The following is a 7,022-nucleotide window of genomic DNA, read 5'->3' as shown; positions in this document are numbered from 1 at the left end:
GCTTGGTCCTTGCTCTATGATACTTTGGGCATACGAAAACTACAAATACACTAAACTTTTGAAATTATATTCAATGACGAATCAAACAAAAGTGGTTTTGTGAAAATCGGTGAATATTTGACTGAGTTATACATTTTTCAAGAAAACCAGAATTTTTGGCTTCTATCCCACAATTATTTCGCGGTGCTACAAATGGTGAAAAAACACAAGAACTTCTGAACTGACCTACCGTAGGTTGTAGGTCTTGTTGAGTGTAACATTCGCTCATACTAGAAATTTTCCAAACACCTCCAAAATCTTAAGTTATGGAAAGTGAGTTAGATATCACCCACTTTTGAAAAAAGTGGAGGTACCCTACACGGTTAAATGAAGCTACCTAATTATGAGTACGAAAACTACCAATTTTTGAGTTCGCCTAAGCGAACTGCGATTTTGAGTAACTTTGATTAAGTGAAATTTGTAGAAAAAACTCATATGATGGATCAATGCACCATATCTATGTTTGAATGAAATGTTTTGAATTTTCGCTGCTCGAGAGGTTATTGTTTACCTAATTTTGGATGAAAATTTTTAACCTGCCAGTGCTGTCAAGAAAGAAACAGTTGTGAAATCAACAGTGTTTTTTTCTACGAGTGCTTAAAATTCGGGTTTCTAGTGAAAGAAGGTTTGGAGTTGTATTTTGTTTGCTTTGAAATATTCAAAATGAATAAAATATCCTCATCGATTAGCGAAAGGTAAGGTTTGTGATTTTCAAATGCAAAATTCTCCATAGTCTAATAAAAATCCTGTTTTTTGTAGACTTCCTTCCGAAAGCAAAACCACCCGCACAGAAAGTGGTATCGCCTGCGGGGCCACTGAACCAGAGAATGAACTACTGGTGTGCGCCAGAGTGGCACGGGCCAGATTTTGGTTTTCCGGAAATTTACAGCGTTGAAGGTCCCACCAAGAAAACGAACGGACACACCTCAAGATCGATTGTGTGATAAGCAACTTTCGGTTGTTGGAGGGAATATAAACAATGTTATAAACATTATCTTTAGTGTTTTGATTTTTATTTGTATTAAAAAACCAAAATTTTCAATTTCTGTTGCAGGAATTCTCAATGCTTATAGTGAATAGTTTGAGCTTAATTTTGGGTAGTTTTATCGATCGTTGAGTAATTTTTACCCAATTTGTAGTTCATACCAGATTACTTACTTTTGGGTACTCAATACTATAGGATTGAGTAAAAAGAACTTTATTTTAGGTTGAAATTACTTATTTTTGTAGAAATATGTCATTAGAAGCTACTTAGTTTAGGGTGAAGTTAACTCACTGATATGTTAAAACTACCCACTTGGCATTACCAATGATCTGTAAAACAAATTAGTTATGGGTTGAATTGACGAACTTAATCGTTAAAACTACCTATTTTGTTGATAATCATGAACTTAAACATCTTAATATGCGTTAAAACAAGTCATTTTTGTATCTGTTTTATCTTATATGGTACCAATTTTTAGGTATATTTCGTTATCCAATTATAGATATGATCATACAACTCAGAAGTAGGTATAGCCTCTCTACTCAAATTTTGAGTTTGTGCGCTTTAAAAGGATTTTGAGTGATTTCTACTTAGGTATAGGTTTTTCATGGTAAGCGTGGCAGGCAAACAGTGTAATACAGGCTTATCTCCTCGTTTTCAAGCAGTTTTTTTTTGGTTTTTCGAGCAGTTGCAGTCATTTTTCAAAAACATCTGGCATCTTTGACATTAACCGGTTAAAAAATTTAACTGTAGGTTACATATAAATAATTTTCTCAGTATATAATATGGGTTCACGAACGCTCATTTTTAACGAAAACTTTTTAAATGATGGAGACCAGGATGCTAATTCGGTTTTGATTGAACTTTTTTTTTTTATAACTAATATTTATTTAGGCCCAACCGCGAAGCATAACGGGGCCGAATGTCTTTTGGAGTAGGGAAAAGCCAGCTTGAGTAGAGCCTGTATCCCGACTGCTCCTCCTCGAACAGGCATAAAAACCCTCTCATCTTTTCTTTTTTATAAATACAATTTAAAAATACATGTCATTTAAACCTACGACTAAAAATAACATTAAATTTCTTCTCTATGTTAAATATCAATTCTTAATACTATTCATTGAGGTGTGATGGTTCCTTATCTCTTCGAAATCAAAACTTATACCTAAGTTTGGTGGATCATGTCTCTCAGAAAGAAGCAATGATTCATGTTTCTCTAAAAAGAATAACACAAGAAAGAAGAAAAAAGGAACAGAATTAGTGTGAAACTTTTTGAGGGTAGTTGTGTTGGGAAAAATAAGCAGAAACAGCAAGGAGATAATCAAATTTGATATTTGATATCTTTTAAAAAGTCATAAATAGGTATTACAAGCGCGGGGTTGCGGCTAGCAAGCGCATCCCGTACCTGAATCGTAGACGTCACTTTCTGTTTTTTGAGAGAATCTTTAAGCTTGGTCCTTGCTCTATGATACTTTGGGCATACGAAAACTATGTGGTCGATGTCTTCGTATCCTCCACATTCGCACATATTACTATCGACCAAGTTAATTCGATAGAGGTGTGCGTTTGCAACATAGTGATTGGACATTAGGCGCGAAATAACTCGAATGAAATCCCGAGTTAAATCTAACCCTTTGAACCAAGCTTTTGTAGACACTTTGGGCGAGATCGAGTGCATCCATCGCCCAAGGTCGTCTTTATCCCACCTTTCCTGCCAGTTTGCCAGGGCCATTTGTCGAGGCAGGTGAAGATACTCGGTATAGGTGATCGGTCTATCAAATATATCTCCTTCTATGGCACCCCTTTTTGCTAATAGATCAGCTTCTTCATTGCCTGGGATTGAGCAATGAGAGGGGACCCACACAAAGCAGATAATGAAAGACCGATCAACCAGCACTTCTAATATCCGTCTAATTTCTGGGAGGAAATAGGACGGGTGCTTGACCGGTTTAATCGATCGGAGAGCTTCGATAGAACTGAGGCTGTCCGAAAAGATGAAATAATTGCCTGGTGTCTTGAGCTCGATGATTCGCAGCGAATTGTGTATGGCAGCCAATTCAGCTACGTATATGGAGCAAGGTTGTGCCAATTTGCGGGATATGCGATGATCTGTGTTGAAAACGCCATATCCGGAATGTCCATCCATTACAGATCCGTCCGTGAAGAAGGAACTATCTTCTGGAAGGTGACCAAATTTTGCCGAAAATATTGATGGCACAACTGTTGGTCTGAGGTGTTCGGGGATTCCATGGATTTCATGTTTGATTGAACTTGATAAAGGTATTATCATTTTTGAAAATACAGAATGGACAAAAAACAAATCCAATTTTCAGGTCTGCGTTCTGCGAAAATGGGAGAACAATGCGAAGCTATTATTAGGTTTCCAAAACTTTTTGAAAAGTACCCGTTCCCAGTTCTTATTAACTCATCTTTCCTGAAACTGGCGGAATTTTTTCGTATTGGGTAAAACATTTCTTCTAAAAGACAGCTAGCGTAACCATTTATATTAGTTCTAATTTATCTAGATTGTGGGCTCTACGCGTTTGTCAACAAAGTGAAAAACATCTTGAAAAAATTTTGAATGTAGAAGAATTTGTGAAGCGCGTTTTCATGGTGATTCACTCAAATGACCCTGTAGCTCGGGCTTTAACATTAAGGTGAGTCTAATTTAATCGCATCTTGGCTTTTGTTCTCCTTCCGTACGTAGAAAAGCCAGATGGATACTGAGTTATTTTTTTCAGAACAAACGTTCACAAAACTGCGTCTTGAACTGTTCAACAAGTCGGTCGCGTTTTCGGTTTCGTTTGGATTGACCTTTGATTGCCTATCGCTTCATAGTTAACATATTTTTCGGTATAGTACATCTTTTGAAGACTACCTGCACACTAGGGTGGGACAAAAAATAAATTCTAGCTCCCATGCACTTTTCGTCTTCCTTATGGGTCCTATAACAAACGTGTTACTTTTCCGATCGATCGGTGTAACTATATTTTTGCGCCCGATTTTTAAAGTTTCCATACGATTTTACATGGATAAATCAACTTTTTCAAAACTTATTCTCTAGAGATGTCCAGTTGACTCCTAAAAACATATCCATACATGATATTTGTAGGAAATTTTCCTGGGAAAAACTCTTCTGAAGACCGTAAAACGCTACGATGCTTGTAGAAAAAGTTATTTACCTCAAACTGATTGTATGTTTGACGAGCGGCTCACCATTGAATTTTACTAGCAATACTGCTGCAGCAATATTTCAATTTTTCACTGCAGGATTTCTCAATGCTTAATTTGAGTAGTTTGAGCTTAATTATGGGTAGTTTTTCGATCGTTGAGTAATTTTTACCCAATTTGCAGTTCATGCCAGGTTCCTTACTTTTGGGTACTCAGTACTATCGAATTGACTAAAAAGAACTTAATTTTGGGTGGAATTTTTTTTTGTGGATATATGTCAAGCTACTTAGTTTTGGGTGAAGTTTACTCACTGATATGTTAAAACTACCCACTTTGCATTATCATTGATCTGTAAAACAAACTAGTTGTGGGTTAAATTGACGAACTTAATCGTTAAAACTACCTGTTTTTGTTAATAATCATGAACTGAAACATCCTGATATGCGTTGAAACCAGTCATTTTTGTATCTGTTATATCTCATATGCTACCAATTTTTAGGTATATTTCGTTATCCAATTATAAGTATGATCATATAACTCAATAGTAGGTACAGTCTTTCTACTCAGCTCTTGAGTTTGTGCGCTTTAAGGGGATTTTGAGTGATTTCTACTTATGTATAGGTTTTTCCCGGTAAGCGTGTATGGCATCACCTGACATCTGAACTTGGATTACAACTTTACAATTAAACTTGATATTTTGAACGATTAAACTATTAAATGCGGTTTGAGAACAGATCATTCTAAAATACGCAACCTAGTTTGTATTAATTGAACGCGTAGTTGCTGAATAACAAGAGTTCGAAGGTCATTTTTCGAGGTAAAATCTGATTACTCTCCGCCGGGAATGGGTTAGTGAAATCATACACAAACATGAACTGTTTTACGATTCAGTTTCACACCGTTTCACTTTCGATGTGCTCGTCCATAATTTTTCCCATAGTTAATAACAATCATTTTAACTGTTCAGTGTTACCCTTATTTATTTGAACTGCGCAAGCAAAGGGTGATAATCAGTTCTAAAGCCTGTATTACACTCTTTGACCGAGCGTCAAATATTTGTCACTTTTTGACAGATAAAAATTTGGTAAAATATAATTGTTTGTCACTCTCCAATTTTAACATGGGGCAAACACGGAAAAACAACAACCATGATGTCAAATAAATTTGACCATTATGTCAGATGGTCAAATATTTGACCATTAGACAAAGAGTGTACTACAGACTTAAAATGATATACAATCGTTAAAAGCTAAAGTCAAGCAATGATAACACATTCATGTGCGAGCAATTTGGTTCAGTGTAGTCTGCTTTTTCCTTTGGCAGTTTTTGCCCATAACAAGGTTAAAAATAGAGGTAGGTCTACTAGATCATGATTCTCAAAGCAGTTTTCAAGTCGAATCTCGACAAATCGACTCTAGTGCTTGGGATCTTTTGTGCAACATGATTTGCCTCGAATACAATGGGCACACTAGCGACATTACTTATCTAGGGACTAAATAATCTTATATTTGCATGTTATCTGTTTTGAGTGTAGTATTCGTTTCTCCCTCTCCACGGTTAAATGAAGCTACCTAATCATGAGTACGAAAACTACCAATTTCTGAGTTCGCCTAAGCGAACTGCGATTTTGAGTAACTTTGATTAAGTGAAATTTGTAGAAAAAACTCATATGATGGATCAATGCACCATATCTATGTTTGAATGAAATGTTTCGAATTTTCGCTGCTCGAGAGGTTATTGTTTACCTAATTTTGGATGAAAATTTTTAACCTGCCAGTGCTGTCAAGAAAGAAACAGTTGTGAAATCAACAGTGTTTTTTTTCTACGAGTGCTTAAAATTCGGGTTTCTAGTGAAAGAAGGTTTGGAGTTGTATTTTGTTTGCTTTGAAATATTCAAAATGAATAAAATATCCTCATCGATTAGCGAAAGGTAAGGTTTGTGATTTTCAAATGCAAAATTCTCCATAGTCTAATAAAAATCCTGTTTCTTGTAGACTTCCTTCCGAAAGCAAAACCACCCGCACAGAAAGTGGTATCGCCTGCGGGGCCACTGAACCAGAGAATGAACTACTGGTGTGCGCCAGAGTGGCACGGGCCAGATTTTGGTTTTCCGGAAATTTACAGCGTTGAAGGTCCCACCAAGAAAACGAACGGACACACCTCAAGATCGATTGTGTGATAAGCAACTTTCGGTTGTTGGAGGGAATATAAACAATGTTATAAACATTATCTTTAGTGTTTTGAGTTTTATTTGTATTAAAAAACCAAAATTTTCAATTTCTGTTGCAGGAATTCTCAATGCTTATAGTGAATAGTTTGAGCTTAATTTTGGGTAGTTTTATCGATCGTTGAGTAATTTTTACCCAATTTGTAGTTCATACCAGATTACTTACTTTTGGGTACTCAATACTATAGGATTGAGTAAAAAGAACTTTATTTTAGGTTGAAATTACTTATTTTTGTAGAAATATGTCATTAGAAGCTACTTAGTTTAGGGTGAAGTTAACTCACTGATATGTTAAAACTACCCACTTGGCATTACCAATGATCTGTAAAACAAATTAGTTATGGGTTGAATTGACGAACTTAATCGTTAAAACTACCTATTTTGTTGATAATCATGAACTTAAACATCCCAATATGCGTTAAAACAAGTCATTTTTGTATCTGTTTTATCTTATATGGTACCAATTTTTAGGTATATTTCGTTATCCAATTATAGATATGATCATACAACTCAGAAGTAGGTATAGCCTCTCTACTCAAATTTTGAGTTTGTGCGCTTTAAAAGGATTTTGAGTGATTTCTACTTAGGTATAGGTTTTTCATG

The 7,022-nt window shown here is 35.6% G+C and overlaps 2 long non-coding RNA genes across 2 annotated transcripts; both read left to right on the top strand.

Moving 5' to 3' along the window:
* The first annotated feature begins 442 nt into the window (after positions 1-442).
* Positions 443-1,033, top strand: LOC129731160 (uncharacterized). The gene is made up of 2 exons (XR_008728976.1): positions 443-734; positions 799-1,033. It is a non-coding gene; the product is annotated as an uncharacterized LOC129731160 (long non-coding RNA).
* A 4,835-nt stretch (positions 1,034-5,868) lies between these two features.
* On the top strand, positions 5,869-6,421 carry LOC129732530 (uncharacterized). Its single transcript, XR_008729281.1, has 2 exons — positions 5,869-6,122; positions 6,187-6,421. It is a non-coding gene; the product is annotated as an uncharacterized LOC129732530 (long non-coding RNA).
* Positions 6,422-7,022: the final 601 nt, after the last annotated feature.

This window comes from Wyeomyia smithii, chromosome 1 (assembly GCF_029784165.1).
Source record: "Wyeomyia smithii strain HCP4-BCI-WySm-NY-G18 chromosome 1, ASM2978416v1, whole genome shotgun sequence".
Classification (NCBI taxonomy): Eukaryota; Metazoa; Arthropoda; class Insecta; order Diptera; family Culicidae; genus Wyeomyia; species Wyeomyia smithii.
The sequence above is the reverse complement of the archived record's forward strand: the minus strand, read 5'-3'. Positions and strand labels throughout refer to the sequence as shown.